The sequence below is a fragment of the Calidris pugnax genome, unplaced genomic scaffold (genome assembly GCF_001431845.1).
Source record: "Calidris pugnax isolate Ruff unplaced genomic scaffold, ASM143184v1 scaffold172, whole genome shotgun sequence".
NCBI lineage: Eukaryota > Metazoa > Chordata > Aves > Charadriiformes > Scolopacidae > Calidris > Calidris pugnax.
The window spans coordinates 726,544-747,774 of NW_015090897.1; the positions used below are offsets into that span (position 1 = coordinate 726,544).

Consider the following 21,231-nt stretch of genomic DNA (forward strand, 5'->3'; position numbering starts at 1 on the left):
GGGGGGAAACACCTCTAAAAACAATCTAAAAAAACCTGTGTAAAAGCAAATGAACAATGAGAAGGTTTAGCCAGAGGTGATTAGGAAAATGCATCTTGTTTCCTGAAGGCTTTGGCAGCGTTTGGAAAATAGACTTTCTGTGCTCTGGGTGCATCGTGGGGCGGGCCGTATGCAAGTGATGAGCTGTGATTTGGCACAGCGCACGGACAGCACAGTGCCACAGGGGAGGAAAAAAGATCACTTTCTAAGAAAAAATCCTAAAAAATTACACTCAAACATTGCAGTCTGGTCTACTGACAAGGCTCCCATCATCTTAGTATTTTTGTCTTTTTCACAAGACCTGAGGCGTCAGGTGCTTCAGTGGCCCTTCTGAAAAGAAGACAGCCAACAGGGGAACAAGGAGGAGATGGGTTAGAACAGGAAGGATTTGGGGTTACCGAGAGGTGCCATGTCCACAGCACTGTTAATTATACACAAAAAGAAGTTTTACTTCCCTTTGTGTGGCCGCTGCGGTAGGTGCCCGCCCCAGGGAATAACACATGGATGAGAAGGAGCCATGTAAAGAGGAAATGGGTTAAAACAGTAAGAATTTGTGGTTGCCTAGGGCTGTGATGTCCACAGCACTGTGGAGCAGGTTAATTACACACCAAGAGGAGTTTCTTTTGTGTGGCCGCTGTGGAAGGTGCCCAGCCCTGGAGAATATATGGATATATGGATGATAAAGAGCCACGCAAAGTGGGCCAGCAGGAAAGGCCCCGCTCAGCAGAAGGTGCAGGAAAAGTCATGATGAGCCATTTTTGAGAAGCAGCTGAACTGGGGCATCAAGAGATCTGTGAGGGACAGTGCAAGGGGGTGAGGGGAGCTGCAGCGAGGGTGGCTGGGCAGTGGTGCCATCTAAAAGACATCAAGACACAGGAAAGGGAAACATGGTCCTCGTTAACCTGAGCCCTCATTAACCTTAGCAGTATCCCTAACAAAGTATTAGTTGATTTAATTAAGTTAATCCTTCACCCCTCCCAGTAAAAAGACTCCAGCTGGAAGGAATGAGAGCCCAGGCAGGTTTCTGCTGATGGGCTTGGAGCATCTCATTGGCACAAACCACCACCTGGAACTGTTAGGTCAAAAAACCCTAAATGTCACCAAATTTAACCCGGTATCATCAGCCAGGAGTATTTGTTGGGCCCCAGCATCCCCCTGTGAAGGAAAGGCTTCGCTTGGCTGGAGGGGTGATTGATGGTAATGATCCCAGATTAAGAAGATCAGGAGTCATGAGCCTGAGCAGGGGTGAAAGGCCAGATGCTGAGATAAGGGGGTGGCAGTTTAATGGAGAAGGGAAAGGAGGGAACTGGTGGAAAAAGGGAAGAGGCAGGAACAGGGTTTCTTTCTGGAAGCAAAGAAAGCATGACCTGCAAAGGTCAGCCACTGATAATTTTGGGTACCTCTTTGTGGCAGGGCCTGTGTGTTTATTTCCATCACAAATGCTCAGGAACGGAGATGCGATTGGTCCCACCCCCTCCTGCAAAGGACTTAAATTTAGAATTAAGAGAGCTGCATCACCTGACGTGTGTTGGTGGTGAAAAGCACTAGCCCAACAATGAGAGCAAAGACCTGCTGGACACCAAGCCAGGGCTGGGTTTTCCACCAAAGGTACGTGCATTCCTGAGGATGTGTTGTGTTTTAGTGTGTAGAAGCAGAACATTATGGTCACTGGTTTGCCTCGGGCTAAGATTTTTGCTGCATCTTGGGCTTTTTTTGAAAGGGGAAAAGGGTTTAGGCAAGTTTTCCAGGAGGTGTCAACCCAGATCAGTGTGAAGTAGCTCTGCCCACTCTCTGTCTGGGTTGGGGCAACGCGTGGTTCCCTTCAGGGATTGCACACAGACCTTAAAAAAGGAACAGCCTGGCTCTGCCTTGGTGTCTCCTTGCAGCAATCACCTCTTTTTATCCATCTCGGTTAGTTTCTTTATTATTTTCCCTTTTTGGTGTTTCTTTCCTTCTGTTGGCTCCCCATTGGTGGGATTCTGCTGGAATGCCCGTCCTTTTCTCTGGCCTGTGCTGGAGGTGTTTCTGCTGCTGCAGATCCCATCCTGGAGCTAAGGGGGACTAAAGCCCGAAGTAGCTGGGCATTGTCTGGCTCTTGGCTGGGGCGCTCCACCCCACACAAACACACACACGTGCCATTTACCAAGCATTAAGTGGCAAAACAAGGATTTGTGGTCCCTGCTGAGCCTCTGAGATGTTTCTCCTGATCACCAAGCCTTCCTGCTGGTCAGGGCATTTTCCAGGCATCTCCGTGAACAAACACCCTCTCCCGCAGGTATCCTGTGAAATGGCCATTTCCCTCACTTTTCTGAGAGTCTGGGGTTACAGCCTCGGCTCGCTGTTAAACCACAGTCAGACAAACTACTCCCTGGAAATTCAACAATTCTAAGCTGTTTGTAAGGGGCTGAGAAGGGCTGGGGACAACTTTGAGTAGTCCCTATCAAGGTGCCAGTGGGCCGGCAGGTGGCTAGTAGGGCTCAATCAACAGGTGAAGTGGAGTTGTCTAATTGTCTGGGAATCGAGGTGAAATTCTTTGGTTACTGTAATGTAGGAAATATAGCTCTCTGGGGAAAAAAAAAAAGGGGGAAAATATGTTCAGGTGTGTGCATTTGAAGTATTATACAATAGGCTACAATTAGTAATATATCCATTATAGTCCGTAAAAGGAAAACATACACTTCTGTGCTGACTAGTCCGAGATAGTTGGCTTTGATGTTATTAAACAGCTGTAGAAGTTGTTACCAACTTACCAATGCATTAAAGTAATGTTTCCAAGACATGCTTAAGGGATTTATGGAGAGCACGTGCCTGTAAACTAGTGGACTGTGATTAAGAAGCTGAACTATGGAATAAAGATTGTACACCTGCCCTGTTTTATATTTGGATGTATTACGTGACAGAACACCAAGTGAAAGATCGCTGAAGTACAGTTAAAAAAAAAATAATGACCATGATCTGACTGAATAAATACCTCTCAGAAGCTCCAGCATTAGTGTTTTGGTTTGTTGTACCCTGAACACAGCTGTATTTTGGCTGCTGCTGAAATAACCATATCTGCACCTGTATCTCGAATGGCCACTTAAATAAGAGGCGAATCCACAAAGGAGGACAAAACAGTCCATGTAACAGTCCTCGAGTGACAGGGAAGCACAGGGAACATCAGGGACAATGATGCCTGATGCTAGGAAAAAGTCATGGAAGTAGGGATTTATTTGTGCCCCTTCTACACCAAAAAGACCACCAAAACAGAAAAAACAAACTAAACACCAACTGAGAAATTCCACTGGTTTTTCTTCTGCCCACAAGAGATGAGATATAAAATCCATCATCCCCCCGAGCAGGCTCAGCCCCCTGGAAGCGGGTGCCCTCTCTGCAGACCTTTAGGAGTCGTGGGGGACCAGCAGGACTCCATTAGTTGTCTTCAAAGACTAGGGAAGGAAGAGTTGCTCATTATCCATTACTTTATTTATCTTTAAAATAATTTTTCTTCTTTTTTTTTTTTTTTTGACAAGTCCTTACCTTAAGCCCTTTAACTTCTTGAATTTTTTGAATTTTTGAACGCATGCCCATACCCTTCAGTGTTCTACCTCTCCTGTAAAACTTTTTCATCTAAACCAGCTGGTTCAATCCATCCCCGACATCCCCCACACGTGGCAGGGTTGTGGTGGGGTTTAACTGGGCGCAATCTAATTTTTATTTATTCGGGCAGCTTTCTGAGGGGACAGTTAAAGTCAGCGTTGCTGCTGAAGACCTTTGGACATGAAAAGTAGCAAAAATAAGAAAACCCTAAGCGTGCACTGAAAATATGTGCCTGTTCCTCCCCTGGAGAGCTTTAAAGGCTGCTGTAGTCAAGTGCCAGCTGAAGGCATCCCCAGCTGGAGAAAAAAAAAAAAAGGTAAAACTGTTATTTTCCACCAAAACTATTTGGGACTAATTCCTTCCAGGCAGTTCCACTGAGCAAACCCCGGTAAATGTCCTTCCAGAACAACGATAAACTGAAGCAGTGATTACAGCAACAAAACAAACACAAGTGACCGAGATTTTTACGAATAACAAAAACTCCCGTCAAATCCCTGCCCAGGCTGGAGCCGCGGACGTTGCAGGCGCTACCCTTGGCACGGGAACGACGAGGAACAAACACTATTAGAAGAACAATAAAGTGCTTTAGCCACATCAAAACCAATTAGGCGTTAGTTTGAACGCAGCCTAAAGTTAAACCCGGTAAAACAGCAGAGGACGCCCCCGTTGGCATCGTTCAGAGTTCACAGCCCCGGGAAAGAAACCGGGAGCCTCCTGTGAATTGCGCACCAATTATCTAATTACCTGTGATAACATCAGGTGCAAACCTTCAAGGAGAAAGCTTCAAAGAGCTTTGGCGGGTTGGGACGCACCAGGAGAGCAGTAAGACCTGAAGCCGGGAGGAAGGAGAGGAGGAGGAAGGGCTGTGATAACACCATCCCAGCGCCATTCCTGTCCCTTAGCGCGGTGGTGGCACCTGCACCCTGCTGCAAAGGGGACATGTCTGTGCGGACCCTCCTCCAGTCTGAGGAGCATCACAGCCACCTCTTCAGCTGGTGGCTTTGGGGAGTCAGGGCAGAAGAAGGCATCTGTCTTTGGATGTGTTTGGATTGCTCTAATTAGATGCTTTTTTTGGCTTTTGAGATGATGGGGGGGGGAAATCAAGATTTTATTTTTTTTTTAATGCTTTTTTATTTCCTCTGCTCAAGTGATTCTTAAGTGATGTTCATCACTGTCTTAGAATCACAGAATGGTTTGGGTTGAAAGGGACCTTAAAGACCATCCAGTTCCAACCCCCCCTGCCCTGGACAGGGATACCTCCCACCAGACCAGGTTGCTCCAAGCCTAGTTAAACCTGTCTCCTGGCTTAGAATTGATAGCTTGGTGGTTACCACCTGAACTAGCTGGGAAGGTAGACACTGTCTCCAGGTCACTTGGTCGTCCTCATCTCCTCGATGCTCCCCAGAACCCAAATTGAGAGCAGGAAGCCTGTCATCAGTGGGCATCCCCCAACAGTGCCTCCTTAGGTGACCCAGGAGGGTCCATGATGGCACCACCAGCATTGGGGGCTGCCACCTGAGCAGTCCTGAGCTTCTCACCAGTCCCACACAGCAACAGGCCCTACCCAAGGTTATATAAAGTCTTCACAGCTTCACCCCTGAGGATCTTTGAGCTGTTTTGCCTCAGGGGCTCCTGTTCGTACCCTACCATCAGTGACGAGCTGCGGTTCCACCACTTTCACACCAGGAAACCTACGTTTGCCACCCTCAGAGATGAGTCTTGAGCACTGGGACACACAACTGGAAGGCGACCACACCAACCCAAAACCAGGTCAGTGACTAAGTTATTTGGTGCTTGCAAGTTGAGCGACAGCCCCATAAGGGAGCTTGTGGTGTCATCTGGGGCTGTTGCATAGACCTGGGAGCAAGAACTGTCTATTTACATGTTTCTGAAGTAGCAGCTGGGACAGGGAGGGAGCAGTGGGGAGGCAAAATTGCCATGTGCTCCACTGAGAATGCACCTTATGGAGGTGGTACCAACAAGGGACACCAGCCAACAGCACGTGGGTCTTGGATAATGATGGATGCAGGACTAGAAAAAAATCATGGCAAGCTGCATTTGCTGGTTTCAGTTTATTTCTCCCAAACAGCAGGCTGCTTTGGGCACAGGGGGTGTTGCTGGGTGTCTGTTCTGTGCAAAAAACCCCTTTCTCTTGCATCAGGTTTTCATCTGACCCATTTCCCAGCTAATTTCAGCCAGTTCATGCCTAAGAGGCTGATGCTGTGGTAGTTCTCAGGACGGGCTCGTCAATGTGCATGTGATGGAATTAGGGAAAGTCTATCCAGGAATAAGGTCTACAATACTTTAAGTTCTCCAGAGCTTCCATCAAAGTCAACCCAAGGTGAAACATGTCCCTGCCCAAGGGTGTGTTTGAGGCGAGGAGAAGGAGCCGTTTCCCTGTTACTCCCCTGCCCCAGCCCTCTCTCCTGGGGCTGAGCGGTTGGCACACCCCATGTGCAGCTTGGCTTTTATCAAAGCGTAAGCGTTATGTCAGTAATAAAGCAAACAGTTTGCATTTCAGATGAAGAGACAACAATATACCACAAAATATTTGCTCTACCCAGAAGAGCAACAATTTACAGACAATTTAACAGCAGTTTAAGACCTTTTTTTTGTTGTTGTTGTATTATGTGTATACATTTAAAGCGTACAGCTTTGGTTTTAACTAATGTTTACATTTGTGTGCTGAGTAATTTACTCTAAGTAAAAAGGTTAGGCTTTGACTGGCTGGGATGTTTGAATTTATGTTCTTCCAAAAGCAGCAGCGATTGCGATCTGAGTTTTTATAGCATGTGGCACGTAAGGTGTGTTTAACTTCTCGTGGAGGTTTTAGATTATTTATTTTTAATGCTCTTTTAATACTCTTTTCTGGAGAGGGTTATCGTAAGCCCTGGAGTCAGCCAGTGCAGGAGCAGGTCCCCATCTCCTGGGGGTCCACCACCACCTGCCCGGCTGAGGAACACGCTCTCAGGCCACAGTGAAGTAGGTTAGATGAGATGTGGGGAAGAACTTGTTTGGTGTGAGGGTGGCGAGAGCCTGGCCCAGGTTGCCCAGAGAAGCTGTGGCTGCCCCATCCCTGGAGGGGTTCAAGGCCAGGTTGGAGGGGGCTTGGAGCAACCTGGGCTGGTGGGAGGTGTCCCTGCCCAGGGCAGGGGGTGGCACTGGGGGGGCTTTAAGGTCCCTTCCCACCCAAACCATTCCTTGGTTCTATGATATATACCCCTGCAATACCTGAAGGCTTCACCTAATTGCTGTCTCCCTTGTGGCAGCGATGCCCCAGAAAGAAGAAATTCTCCAAGCCCTTTGCCAGGAGCAGGGCCAGGGCTCCCACTGCCATGGCAACAGAAGCCAAGCCCTCCTGCTGGTCAAGGCAGCCAAGCCGGGAAAAGGTCAAAGAAGCCTTTTAGAAATCCCAGGAAGCTTCATCCTCAAAGAAAGAGGAAGATGCACAGCTCCAAAGCTGGAAGGACAAAACAGTTTGCCGGTGGCAAGCATCCAAAATTCTCCAGTTTACCTCATATGGTATATTTTTGATGTGTTTCTGTTGCCTGTAGGGCTTGTTTGAGCTCCCGGTGGGTTTTGGGGGCAGTGGAGGGAGCGAAGATGGGAAGATGATTGCATTTTTCTTTAGTTGTTATGGCTGGAAGTTATTCTAAAGCTGCAAGGGCCGAGTGCCTGTGGGAAAAGCCTCGGAGTCACAAAGGCTGGCACCAAAAAGGAGAGAAATACCCTTCTTTTTCCCTGTTTTCTGTTCTCTCCTGCTCCATCAGAGCAGGCTTGTTTGGTACTGGAGCAGGTCTGGGGTGGGCAGAGACACCTTAGCCCTTAGGCTGGATTCCTGGGAGCTGGGGGGTCCGTTTACCAGGTCCAGGCAGCGTTTTAATGAATTAATTTAAAATTCGAATTTAACGAATTAATTTTAAATTAAATGAATTTTAAAGCTTTTTAACGAATTACAATATTTGACCATCGTGCTTAAGGCTGTCTGTGATTGCAGGGGTGTGCTCTTTCCTGCTCAAAGCATTTGTGTAACTCTTCCTTAAACCTGTATAACCTATAACTGAACACCTGATGGCAGCTATTATGAGAAGAAAAACATTTTTTTCCCTCCCCAAAGGTGACTTTAGGCTGCTGGGGTTGACGCAGGGAAGAGGGGGAAGGCACTGTACCAGCCAAGGAGCAAAAGCCTGACCCTCTGCTTTTCCTTTGCCACTCCTGGAGCGGCTGTGCCAAGGAACCCGCTGGGCAGCAAAATGAAGGGGGGGTGGGGGTGGGGAGGGGATGGGAAAAAAAAACACATTAACCCAAAAAAAACCCCAATCAGCCACCCACCCGGTTGGTCTTTAAGGTCCCTTCTGACCCAAACCCATAACGCAGGGAAGAGGGGGAAGGCACTGTGCCAGCCAAGGAGCCAAAGCCTGACCCTCTGCCTTGCCTTTGCCACTCCTGTGCCAAGGAACCCACTGGGCAGCAAAATGAAGGGGGGGTGGGGGTGGGGAGGGGATGGGAAAAAAAAACACATTAACCCAAAAAAAAACCCAATCAGCCACCCACCCGGTTCGTCTTTAAGGTCCCTTCTGACCCAAACCCATCTGTGATTCCATAATCCCTGAGGAAAGGGAAGGGCAAGTGAGGCCATCTGTGAAAACCTCCACGTGTGCTAGATAGCTTTTTATTTTTTCTTCTTCTCTCCCTTCCAGGAGACTTGCACTGCCTTCTCGTTCTCCAGTTATCTGTAATTATGTTTGACATAGCTCATTATTCACGGAATTGGCTAGTTAACCAAAAACCTGCCAGTGAGGCAAAAAACTCGGAACTCAAAAACGTGCTACGTGGTAGAACCATATGCTTTTTGGGAATACCAAGTGCTCCAGCGAGTGAGGTGTGAGGGCAGGTGTAGCCGTGTCGGTGAGGCAGGGGAAGGAGGACAACCAGCGCTTTTTAGCGAATTACAATATTTGACCATCGTGCTTAAGGCTGTCTGTGATTGCAGGGGTGTGCTCTTCCCTGTTCAAAGCATTTGTGTAACTCTTCCTTAAACCTGTATAACCTATAACTGAACACCTGATGGCAGTTATTATGAGAAGAAAAGCATTTTTTTCCCTCCCCAAAGGTGACTTTAGGCTGCTGGGGTTAACGCAGGGAAGAGGGGGAAGGCACTGTGCCAGCCAAGGAGCCAAAGCCTGACCCTCTGCCTTGCCTTTGCCACTCCTGTGCCAAGGAACCCACTGGGCAGCAAAATGAAGGGGGGGTGGGGGTGGGGAGGGGATGGGAAAAAAAAACACATTAACCCAAAAAAAACCCCAATCAGCCACCCACCCGGTTGGTCTTTAAGGTCCCTTCTGACCCAAACCCATCTGTGATTCCATAATCCCTGAGGAAAGGGAAGGGCAAGTGAGGCCATCTGTGAAAACCTCCACGTGTGCTAGATAGCTTTTTATTTTTTCTTCTTCTCTCCCTTCCAGGAGACTTGCACTGCCTTCTCGTTCTCCAGTTATCTGTAATTATGTTTGACATAGCTCATTATTCACGGAATTGGCTAGTTAACCAAAAACCTGCCAGTGAGGCAAAAAACTCGGAACTCAAAAACGTGCTACGTGGTAGAACCATATGCTTTTTGGGAATGCCAAGTGCTTCAGCGAGTGAGGTGTGAGGGCAGGTGTAGCCGTGTCGGTGAGGCAGGGGAAGGAGGACAACCAGCAGTGCCCCTGCTCCCATGGGGTCCAGCCCTGGGTGGCAAAAGGACAGAGGAGCAGCAGGCTGAGCTCAGGCAGCACAAAGGCTCCCAGGAGGAGCAGCGTGGCCAAGGAAGCCACCCCACCCCATGGCACCACCACGGGGCATGTGGGCAGAGCCAGGTGACCACCCTGTGGGAAAGGGACCGGTGCAGCCATGCTCAGGCTCAGCAAACCCAACCCTGATGACAAGGTCAAGAGTCCTGCAGGCACCAGCCAGCTGCCAGGCAGGCTCATTTGTCATCAAACTCCGTGTCACATTATAATACGAAGTGTAATGGGCTATGTCAGGAACAATTGTGGCCACCAAGCCAGCCTGCAGGGCCCAGGTCAACATTTGAGGCATTGTCAACTTGAAAAATGTGGCACGTGAGTTTGCCAGTTTGGTAAATTGAACAGAATTGGAATATTATTTACCAAACAATTACCTCTGGACAGAAACTTTACATAAGTTCTCTACAAGTTCCTGCCACGTACACTTTATATAAGATATCCATAAGCTGCTGCTACTTATCAGTGGAAAAGTTGGCCGTGCCAAGAAAGAGAAGGCACCTCCTGGTAAAAGAATGCTTTGTGCAAATATTTTACGCACACAAGTGGTAAAATAACAAACCAAAAACCTGCCCAGCAGAGCAGCTGCTGAGGACGGCACACCCTGGGGTCGGGAGGCTGGATGTTGAGGTTGGATGTTCACAAGCTCTTCAAGCACAGTCAGTGTCTTGGAGGAGACAAGGGCAACCACGCCGCAAGGGACGCGTGCTCCGAGCACGGTGTTTACAAGCCAGCAGCACAAAGAAACCAATTTTTAAAAAAAATAAAATACATCTTTTAACTCTAAAGAGTAAATCTTTAAAGCGGTGCAAGGGAGTCATGCACACAAATCTCATTATTCCGAAAGCTGCTTAGAAAGTTTAGCCCTCAGAGTCAACATACCACAATGCCTTCAGAAGCACGGTTTCAAAGAGTTACAAATGCTTCCAACAATTAGCTAATTTAAAAAAAAAAAAGAAATGAAGAGGAAGAAAAAAAATAGGATTGAAAAGGATTTAAAAGGGAAGCATTATGGAGGGGTTATATGTTAAGAAGGAGGTAATTGAAAGGGATTGAGAGGGGCAGGGTAGGAAGTGGATGTGGTTAAGGCATTTGTGAGATTAGTTGAAGAAAAGTCTGGTAAAACTGGAAGCAGGAACCCAAATCCTGGGACAAATGAATATAGCTCCTTTGATGTATTTGGAGCCGCATGATTTATACGTATTCAGCATCTGGCCTGTGGACCTTTAGAATGATTGGGTAAAAATAGTGATGGAAGCTTATTAAAATACAAGTAGAAAAAAAGCAGTATATCATCTTTGGTGCACAAAAGGTATTTCTATTTCCTGAGATGAAATACCCGGTCAATGGTACCGAGAGGCTGCAGGTACTTCAGCCTGAGGGGGCTGAGGGAATTAAGCAACTTAACAGTAATGGAAGCTGTGATCTGCCGTGCATCCCGGTGTATCAAAAACAAAAATTGTCAGAGGATTTATGACTGCTTCAGGGATGGATTGCGAGTGTGAAACTCATTTTCAAATGTGTCCTTAAAGAAGCAGGATGATGTGAGTGTTAAAACTTGGGGGCTGGGGAGGAAAGGCAAGGAATCTATGTCCTGATGTGAAGCAGACTCATTTCTGGGATTACTCTAATTTGATTTCCACTGTTTGGGTGAGGCAGTGCCACTGGCAGCACCAAGGAAGAATGGACAAACACTGCGAAGCTCCTGGGCATGAAAATCAACACTGTCGGCAGGATACATAAAGTAATGTATTGAATTTGAAACGTGACATCAAGGGAGAATGAAGAAAGCCAGATGCATCTGCTAAGGATTTTCCAGACCGACCCATTCCCATACTGCTGATCTTTAGCTACGTAACTTCAATAGATCCAACAGGAGAGTGCTGTGGGTCTGGGACAACCAGCAATGGACACCACGTCTTCATTATGTCAAAAGAAACCATAAAAAAAGCACCATCTCTTCTGCCTCGGCACAGAACTCATCAGGATGATTGTCCCCAGAACCCCTGAGCTTATATTGGTGGGAGGTTGGGTGTGTTCAGCCAAGTCTGTGAAAATGTGCCCTTCTTTAGGGTCCTGGTGCCAGTACATTTAATACAGGGACCTGTGTGAGGAGGGCAGGGGCACCCAAGTCATTAACTTGGACAGGGCATAGGTCCTTCTCAAGGACTTTGCCCGCCAGAAGCTCTGGAAGGGTAAGAGCCACTTACTGGATGCATTAAAGTTGCTGTTCTTTGGCTTTTCCAGCAGGTCCCAGGGTGCTGCGGTGGAGGTGGGTTGGTGCTACCCCCAAGTGCTGAAGGTTTGTTGGAGCACCGGGAGAAGGTCCCCCCCACCAGCTGGGAGACGGCTGCGGCACCAGGAGCTTCAAAAAGGTCTGGATTTTCCCCGGTTTATGTGGCGAGGGTAGGTGCTGATGTTCTTGCTGTTCCTTCCCATGCACCATGGGGCAGGATGAACCACTTGCCTTCATCATGGAGATTATTGCGGATGCTTCAACGGGGGGACAATTTAACTCTACCCAGGTAATTAACTGGAAAACAGAATCCCAGTATCAAGGTTGGAGCCTGATGAGGAGCTTCTGTTGTCCAAAGCAACCGTTTTTCTGAGGGAGGGGAGAGAATGAGGGACTAACAACAGGGCAGCAGTGGGACAGGAGTGATCAGAGAGGAGAGCACTGTCAGATGCAGCCATTTCTGGGAAGCACACAATGAACTCTTTTAATTTTCAACAACAATTCAAGCTGTGCAGCCGGTCATAAAAACATAAAAGCTCTTTTTAAGGCAATTACATACATTTTCCGTGTACTATCCATACTTACCCTTTCAGAGAGTGCAAGTCATCGATCGCTCCTGCCTCACAGTGCATCTCCATCTGAGTCGCAAAGCAGTAACTACTTGTTCAATTAACTACTCTGGGTATGACAGGGCAAATTATGCCGAGTCTGAAATCCAGATTCTTGAACATAGGGGATTTTTAAGTTAACTTGACTAAAACCCTTTTTGAATAACAACTCTGTGTCGTTCCGTGTAGAGGGCAATAACAGAATTTAGAGCCTGAATAACCCACGCAAATAACTCCCCAATCCCTCTCTATCTCTGTCTCATCAAGCTGATACAGAAACAATAATTTACTCCATGAACTGTTGCCTTCACCAATAGTCTACAACCCCTGAGGTGGGTGAATTTGAGAGGTTGGGCAGAAAAAAGCAGTGAAAACTGAGTTGCATAGCGGGAGTTGTACATGATGGGGAATGAGGAGGTTGGAGAAGGTTTTGGTGCTACCACCACCAAGGCACAACAGCGTGTACAGTGTCTGAACCGAGTGGGGAGGCATGAGAAGGGGTGGCATCCCTAAAGCACAGGGACAGGCATGCTATAATCCCTCATTAACTGTATCCTGTCCCCTGCCATCGAGCTTATTTTGGCATCTTGCACAGTATCAGAAGCCCATCACCGTTAGAAACACTTGTAGAGAAAGAGTGACATCCCTAAAGCACAGGGACGGGCTCGCTATAATCCCTCATTAACTGTACCCTGTCCCCTGCCATCGAGCTTATTTCCGCATCTTGCATGGTGTCAGAAGCCCATCACCGTTAGAAACACTTGTTCAAACCTAGTTCATCCTTCAGCTCTGTATGACTCCCTCAGCTCTGTGGCTGCCCCATCCCTGGAGGGGTTCAAGGCCAGGTTGGAGGGGGCTTGGAGCAACCTGGTGTGGTGGGAGGTGTCCCTGCCCAGGGCAGGGGGTGGCACTGGGGGGGCTGTAAGGTCCCTTCCAACCCGAACCATTCTATGGTTTTACGTGACCAAAATACCTGCCTTACTGCCACCGCGTGTGGCTGTAGGACCCCAAGACATGGCCAGAAACGCAGGCCACAATGGGATAGGTGAGTCCTTCTCCCGTGGAGAAGTCCCATATCACAGTAGGGGACCTAGCGGAAAAGCGATGTGAATCGTGATGGCTCACACTAACTTGGAATATTATTAATATCGCATCACCAGCCTGTGTGCGTTTTATTTACTTGTGAAAGTGACTTTTTATGACCTATCTGTGGGTTCCTCCTAAAACATTAAGGGCAGGGCAGTGGGATTTCACAGTATTGGCACGTAATGGTATGGCCAGATGGACTTTAGCTGCAGGTGCGCTCATCCTACAGCCAAGAAAATCTGCTTTCCTGCTTCTTGTGTGAGTTAGAACATCAAATAACTTCTAAAACAGAGCCTGGAGATGCGAGGCCTGTTAATGCTGGTCTCAGCCGTCCCACAGCCACGTGTTTGAAGGGCAGATAAATTTTCATACAGGCAAAACTCACAGTTGACACTGATTTGACTGTTTCTCAAATGAAATTAAGCCCCAAAGTTTTTTCAATATGGATTTTTTTAATGTGTTGGGATCAAGCATTTATGAATAACATTTCCCGCTTTGGTAATCAACTCACACAGGGAAGGAAATCAAGTATGTGAAAAATTTGCATCTTATTTACATTTATAATGTTACATAATTCTGAAGGTATCAGTAGAAGCATCTAAATGAGGATTTTGACAACAGGGCTGTATCCAACGCAGTGAAAAATCCCTTTGATGTTTAAATAAAGGAGGTTGTAAGGACAGAATTTGAAAAGCTGAGGGTGGGTTAAAAAACATACCTCGCCCACTACAAAAATGTCTGTGCTGTTCTGGGCCATGCAGTGAGAGATCCCCGACAGCAGGAATTTCCTGTTCTGCGGGTAATACGTTGTCTTGTCTTCTAGTACCTTATCGTTAGGTATATGAAAAAAAAAAAAAAAAAAAAAAAAATCACCTGACTTTGTGCAAAGTAGATAAATGCATGTTTATAGAGCCCTGATTTTAGAAGTCACAATACTTTGCCCTCAGGACACAAACGTGGCTCTTCTCGAGCCGCCCAGCCCCTTGCGTAACTGCCTGTAACTTTAGCACTGCGAATTAATGCTTTATTTTTCACAACTCTGCATCACTGTTGTAAAGCAGAGAGCATGGAAGCTGGATCGTTTTCCCCTTGTCTCCAGCTGGGTACCCCCTGTGCTCGGCTGGGGCTGGATTTCCAAATCTCCCCGGGCTGAGGTGGGTTTCCAAAGCCTTAATGTCATTCCAGTAACGGCCCCGAAAGGCTGTAGCCCTCAGAAGTGCACAAATATAACTCAGCCCCTCAAATTCCGAGCTGCGGCGGGGCTTTTGGGTGATATTCTTATTTATTTTGCTGCTCTCCTCTTTTTTTTCTGGTCTTAATTTGGTTAGATGACTTGTATACGTGTTTGGCTTAGGAAAAACAAAATAAAAGAAGCGATTCCTTTGAACAGCAGCTTGAATGTTTAGAGTTGAGGTGGCTCATAGCTGGTAACTTTTATCCTAAAAATAATGGGAGGTGAAATCTTGGCTCTGTTTAAACCAGTGGCAACATTCCACTGCTTTCAAGTGAAGGAGTTCACCCCTGCAAAATACCTGCTGATACCCTCAGGGCTCTGGGAGTTGCTGCATAAACATGACAGACTATGAAAAAAATGATGCTCATTTGCCTCTGGAAAGACGAAATTCCTCACCTGAGGTGAAACCCATTGCTGCCAGGTCTCCCTGGGAGCAGTAATGCAGCAGCGAGGGAATATTGCGGGGTTCGTTAGATGCTGCCAGCATCAGAGCTGACCGACGGGGGGAGGATGTCCCACAGCACCTTTTTTGGGGGGAAAAAACCTGAACCTAACTAATTATACACATTCTGTCTTCATTTTCAGTTGTATTCCAGTATGCCAAGGGAATGGAATCGACCTCACTTTGGCCCGGGGTTCACAGGAGCAGCTTTTGTTATGCAAAAGGTCAGGTAAGAAGAATAAATCAGTGATTCTGCAGTTTAATTTGAAATAATGCTAATTGGAATAACCTGCTGCTCGCTAAGCATGCTTTTCAAGTTGTAACCAGTGAAGTAAATTGATTTATTTATTTTTTTTATAAGGGCAAAACTCTAAATTAATCTTTTCCCACTTATTCTGTAAACCCCAACTAACTTCCAAACCTAACGGATGTCCCCGAGTTGGTCAAACTACTCAGGACAAAGGTGTAGTTAAGCCAGTATTAAAATAAAAAAAGTATAATCTTGAGATCTCCTTCCTGCCAGCTGCCTGCACCTGGGAATTTCAGAAAAGTTTTGATTTAATTGCAATAACTCAGCCAACCACTTTTCAAGTCATCGCAGTTAGACACGAGGAAGGGGGGGTGAATGGCAGTGGCTCCAGGAACCCGTGGTATCTTCGAGGGATGAGCCCCTGCTGCTGTCACTGCTACTTGTCATGGGTGCCTAAAAAGCAAGGGAGCTCAGCTTGCCGAGGTGACGACTTCATTACAGCTCTTTGCCTTTTTTTCAAAGTCTTTTTGACAGGTTTGGGAATTTTTTCCTCTCAAGTTGTTTTTGGGGGGGTTCTTTTTTTGGTTTAAATTTCAGTTTGGGAAAAGGATGGAGAACGTACTCAATAAATAAATAAAAGAATTGAAAGAAGCATTTATATCGATACCCGAGCTAGAACTGTGCAAGTTGGAAACTCTTTAATTCACATCAAGTAAGGATCCCTGTAGGCAACTTTGGGCCTGAGAAAAGGGAGAAACTTCCACAAAATGATGGATCTGCAGGTTGTACCGAAGCCCTCCCTTATGAAATCCATTTCATTACGGTTATATTTGGGAAGGGAGCTGAATGTGGGCAGTGTTATGATCCAACAGCTGCTGCTGCCTGCAATTCCGCAAGCAATTCCCAAAAAGATGCCTTTGATAACAGAATCCTTTCATTCCATCACTGATCAATACAACTCGGTGGTGGATGATGGGGAATAGGGAATAATTTGATGGTTAGCAATTTCTCTCCAAAGAGCAGCTGGGTGAGAAAAGGGGCTGCTCTTCACCCTGGCCCTTGGGCTTCAACCACGTGCAGTATCATCAACGCGCCCCAAAGGGCTTTATCTTGCTGAGATTTGACACGTTGACTTTATTTAACTTATCCCACGCTTTATAAGTGTTTACTGTTTTCAGTGCTCAGGTTTTGTTTAATTTTGAACAACGTAACAGAATGCATCCTGAGGAAAAAGCCGTCAAACTTGGTGAAGATTTGTAGCCAATACAGCAGGTATGATACCGAATCAAAAATACCCAAGTTACTGTTTTTTTATCAGACTATCAAAAGTTTACCACCGAATAGTAAAAATCCACAGAAATATGAAAATCTAATTAATTTATAGTTATAAAATATTCCATTTTGCAGCTCAAATGTACTGTGGATCTTTTTCAGACTGACAATTCCATCGAATTAACTCCACTAATTTACTATATTTTAAATGTGGGGGTTTTTTTGGAAAAGTAAATCAGCATCTGAAATGTGGGTGTTTACACCATTCATTTTTTTTTTGGTGTAACAGAAATTACAGGAACCTATTTCAATTTTCTCTGTCCTAGATTCGGGAAATGAGGCGAGTTAATTTCTGTTTGGAGTGTTCAGAAATGGGACACCTTGGAAAGGGACATTTTCCAGACCTGAGATATAAGACTACCTACATTTAACATCTACCTCGAAATACAGGTGAGAGTTCCTAAAAGAAGTCATTTAAATATATATACATGTATTGCTATTATTTTTTACATGGCAAAACCGTGCTTAGACTGATTCCAGCTCTCTTTGAACTGAAACACCCACATCACAGACCATCCCCTCCACTGTTTTAACAAGATCTAAATCTGTCCAGGGTTGTCAACGGGGTGGATATTCTGAGGACTTGCAAATCCCAAAGAGGGTAAATCTCTTCAGACAAACCCAGTATTAATAATACAGCATCGTTCATAAACACCAATTGGTACTTGGTACCAGAAAGTGCAGCTGAAAAATAATAGGTAACCCCCAAGAAATTACGTTTTTTTACATTCTGGCCTCCAGGAGGGAGGGAGGGAGGATTCAGGCCCAGGAGAAGAAACCGAGCTCTCCCGGTGCTGCCGTGTGGGAGAGGAGAAGAGGAGCCGGCGATGATGCTGGGGGAGGAGAGCGACTGACTCAAGTGGGCACGACGGGGGCACGGGGGATAGAGATAACGCCACAAAATTCATCACAGCTTCAGCTTTTGCAGAAGATTCATCACATCTTCTTCAAAAAAGGCGACAGGAAAAGCGAAGGAGGCGAAGCCCACCCTGCCAAAAGCAGCCATTCGGATCCCAGAACACCAAAGGGTGGGTTTTGGTAGGACACACATGGCTGAACCTCTGGCTTCAAAAAAGAGGCACAAATTAGAATTACAGGCGGTATTAAAAACTAGGGATCCTGACCACAAAGAAGTGAAGATGAAGCATGCCTCAGCCTCATTTGCACAAGCACGTGTTAAGTATTTCCAAGAGCCACTTATTTGATTAAAGTACATTTAAAACAATCACAGAAATTAAGAGGAATTTAAGAACCAGTACTTTAGTTCCTTTTTATCGGCTCTGAGGTTAAATATACACACATGGTAAATATTCAGCCTGTAGCTTTATCTCCACAGTAGTGTACACCAAACTACGCTCTTCTGGATCATTCCAAGCAGTGACCCCTTCATTAATTCCGAATCTCTCCTCAAATCCCCCAGCGCTGGGGATGGCCTCAGAGGGGAGCATGAACCTCTGCAACAGAAATTAAGGTAGATCTGGGCAGGCTTCTCCACCACCACCTTCTCCAACGCCAGCCAGGGAAGGAGTGTCTTGGGTTCCACGTGGACACCCCAGGATTCAGTATGTGGCACGAAGATCTGCCGTAGGGCTAATGCACGGCATGAGTGTTCCACCAGAGATGGAGGAGCAATATGAAGACCTGCTTGAGCGCTGTCCAGAGGTGATCACAGAAACCCAAATGACCTTAGAGGTGCCAGGAGTGGAGCAGGGAAGGGCAGCAGGGGTGGGCAAAGGGACTGCATGGAGCTGGAGGTTCTTGCTGGAGAAGACGTGTTGGCTGGGTTGAGGGGCTGCAGTTGAGGGAAGTGGGTTACTCTCTGATAGCTGTTTTTTTCCAGCACTTTCTTCTTTCATCAAGGCATGACTAACTTTGCCATTACATGAAACCTAGAGTGTATCATAGAACCATAGAATGGTTTGGGTTGGAAGGGACCTTAAAGCCCCCCCAGTGCCACCCCCTGCCCTGGGCAGGGACACCTCCCACCAGCCCAGGTTGCTCCAAGCCCCGTCCAACTTGGCCTTGAACCCCTCATGGAGTAAAATCCTGCACTAAATGAAGGGTTGGTAATTAAATCTGGAAACTTCTAAGGTAAGTGAAATTCACCGAGGTCTACAACCCACTGCTAATTTCAAAGAACCTCTTTACACAGAAAAGACCCACGTGTGTTTTGTGCTCCCTGCACTCAGTAGAAAGAGAAGTTGGTCTCTGACTCCCGGATTTTTACAAAGGAGACCTGTGGGTTGTCAGAAAAAACTGCACAGATGAGCAAACTGGGGGGGTTACGTACAGCGAAGCCCCTCCAGCAGCTCGTTGTGTTACAGAACTTTGTGCTACGAGACTTTCACCTTGATGGGTACAAAATTGTGGGAACTGCCTTTCAAACGTTGGGTTAATGAGCGAGCAGAGGGCTTTGCTGTGGCCAAGTGTTCCGGAGAGAGGCATGGCCAGGCCCTGTCGTGAGATCTTGCCGTTGGCTCCAGCCCCCATCCCCCAAATCCCCAGCAGGGCTTAGGGCATCGCTAATCGGATCCTGTGCCTGCAGGTCACCCCGGGGGCTGGGGTTCAAGAGCGCGAGGCTTTGAAAGGGCTTAAGCAGGGTGGGGGATTTCCATACGGAGGAGCAAACACAGGATTTCCCCAGAAACGAGCTGCAGACACGTCCACACGCAGACACAAACATTGTGACAGTTGCCAGGCTGTTGGAAGGGTTTGAGTGACGGAATAGCAGTCTAACAGGGGTTGATTAACTCCCTAATAACAGCCAGGGCTGTGCCTTGTTTTAGTGCTGGCTGGGTGGGGGAACCACCACAGTTTATACAGCATTTTGCAACTGAGAGGGGTAAAAAGAAAAAAAAAAAAAAAAAAATGTTTAATCCTCCCTCTCTCCCTCTCCAAGTCATAAAAGACTTTTTAAAGTGGTTTTGGATGTTACTGGAGGCAATCCAAAGCCAACTCGAGTTTGAATTCTCTGTCTTAGCCGGTACGAATCCAGCAAGAGCAAAAATACATTCTTTTTAGGCGCTTTGCTACAGAGGAAAAACTCTTAAGTGCAGAATTTGAAACTTCAGCATGTTGGTAATGAGGATAAAACCAAAAAAAAAACAACTTCCAAGGTCAGTATTAACCTGATACTTCTGGAGCTTGTGTGGCCTGTGCGCGAGAAGAAAAGGCAGATGACGCTCCCTGTCGTGGAGGGACCAGGGCAGGCAGGTGGAACAGCAGAACAGGAGCATGGTGCCCTCCCCCGGGTGGGCAGGGACATCTTCAACTTAAACCCCCCCCAGTGCCACCCCCTGCCCTGGGCAGGGATGCCTCCCACCAGCCCAGGTTGCTCCAAGCCCCCTCCAACCTGGCCTTGAACCCCTCCAGGGATGGGGCAGCCACAGCTTCTCGGGGCAACCTGGGCCAGGCTCTCACCACCCTCACACCAAACAAGTTCTTCCCCACATCTCAGCTCCATCTCCCCTCTTTCAGTGTCAAACCCTTCCCCCTTGTCCTGTGGCTCCCCTCCCTGATCCAGAGTCCCTCCCCATCTCTCCTGGAGCCCCTTGAGGGACTGGAAGGGGCTCTAAGGTCTCCCCAGAGCCTTCTCTTCTCCAGGCTGAACCCCCCAACTCCCTCAGGCCCCCGCCGAGCAGAGGGGCTCCAGCCCTCCCAGCATCTCCATGGCTTCCTCTGGACCCATTCCAACAGCTCCATGTCTCCTGTCCTGAGACCCTTCGTGCTGGGATGTTGGTCTGGTTCCTGCCACCACAGGCAGCGGGGGGGCTTGGGGAACCCCTCTGGGGAGCTGGGCACACACCCACAAAGATTCTAGCTGCTGCCCACACTTTAAACATCACGTTTTTCTGTGTCTCCTAACAGGATCTGACAGAAGAACCCCATGTTGCCAGCACGGTGGTGCAGGGTGTGTGGATAAATAAAGGTGTGCGTGTCTAGGTGTGTCCGGCTACAAAGGTTGCTCGGGTGTGGACCTTTTTCCTCCAAAGGCATCCTGGTGGGGGTGTCACATCCTGGTTCATTCCTACAGCCCTTATCGTTGGTCGTTAATCATGGAATCGTTATGGCTGGAAGGGACCGTGCAGCCCGGGGACCCCAGCCCTGCCAAACCCGTGTCCCCCAGCACCAGGGCTGAAGCCCAGGGTCCCTGGGGCTGAGACCACGCATGGTTCAGGCTGGGAGGGACCTTCATCATCCTCCCAGAGCACAATGGAACCAGAAATGGAACCAGAGAAAGGCCACAGGAGGTGGCTGTCTGGCACAGGCAGTTTTATACTGGGAGCACTGGTCTGGCAGTGTGGGTTTGCCCGTGCAGAGGCTCCTCGGGGGGGTGTGTAAATGGGACGCCGAATTTATAGTGCAGAAAATTATTAAGGAGCCAGGCACGAGCCCGGGCCGATAACATCGTTATCTCGCCCGGAATCTGCCCCCCCCGGCCGGTGCCCTGTCTCTGCCCGCTCCCCGCCGCTGCCCTCGGCAACCACCCGGTACCGGAGCCCCCTCGTCACGGGGGCTCAGCCGCTGCCGCCCCGGGTGCCCCCCCGGCGCTGCCACCCCCACTCGGGCTCTCCCATTGCCCCCCATTGCCCACCCGGGGGGCGGCGGGGGCCCCGACCGCGACACGGGAGGGAAACGG

The 21,231-nt window shown here is 47.8% G+C and overlaps 1 protein-coding gene across 1 annotated transcript in view; it reads left to right on the forward strand.

Moving 5' to 3' along the window:
- Nucleotides 1-21,231, forward strand: part of GALNT7 (polypeptide N-acetylgalactosaminyltransferase 7) — an 82,682-nt gene that overhangs the window by 5,268 nt on the left and 56,183 nt on the right. The gene's annotated exons all lie outside the window — the stretch shown is intronic.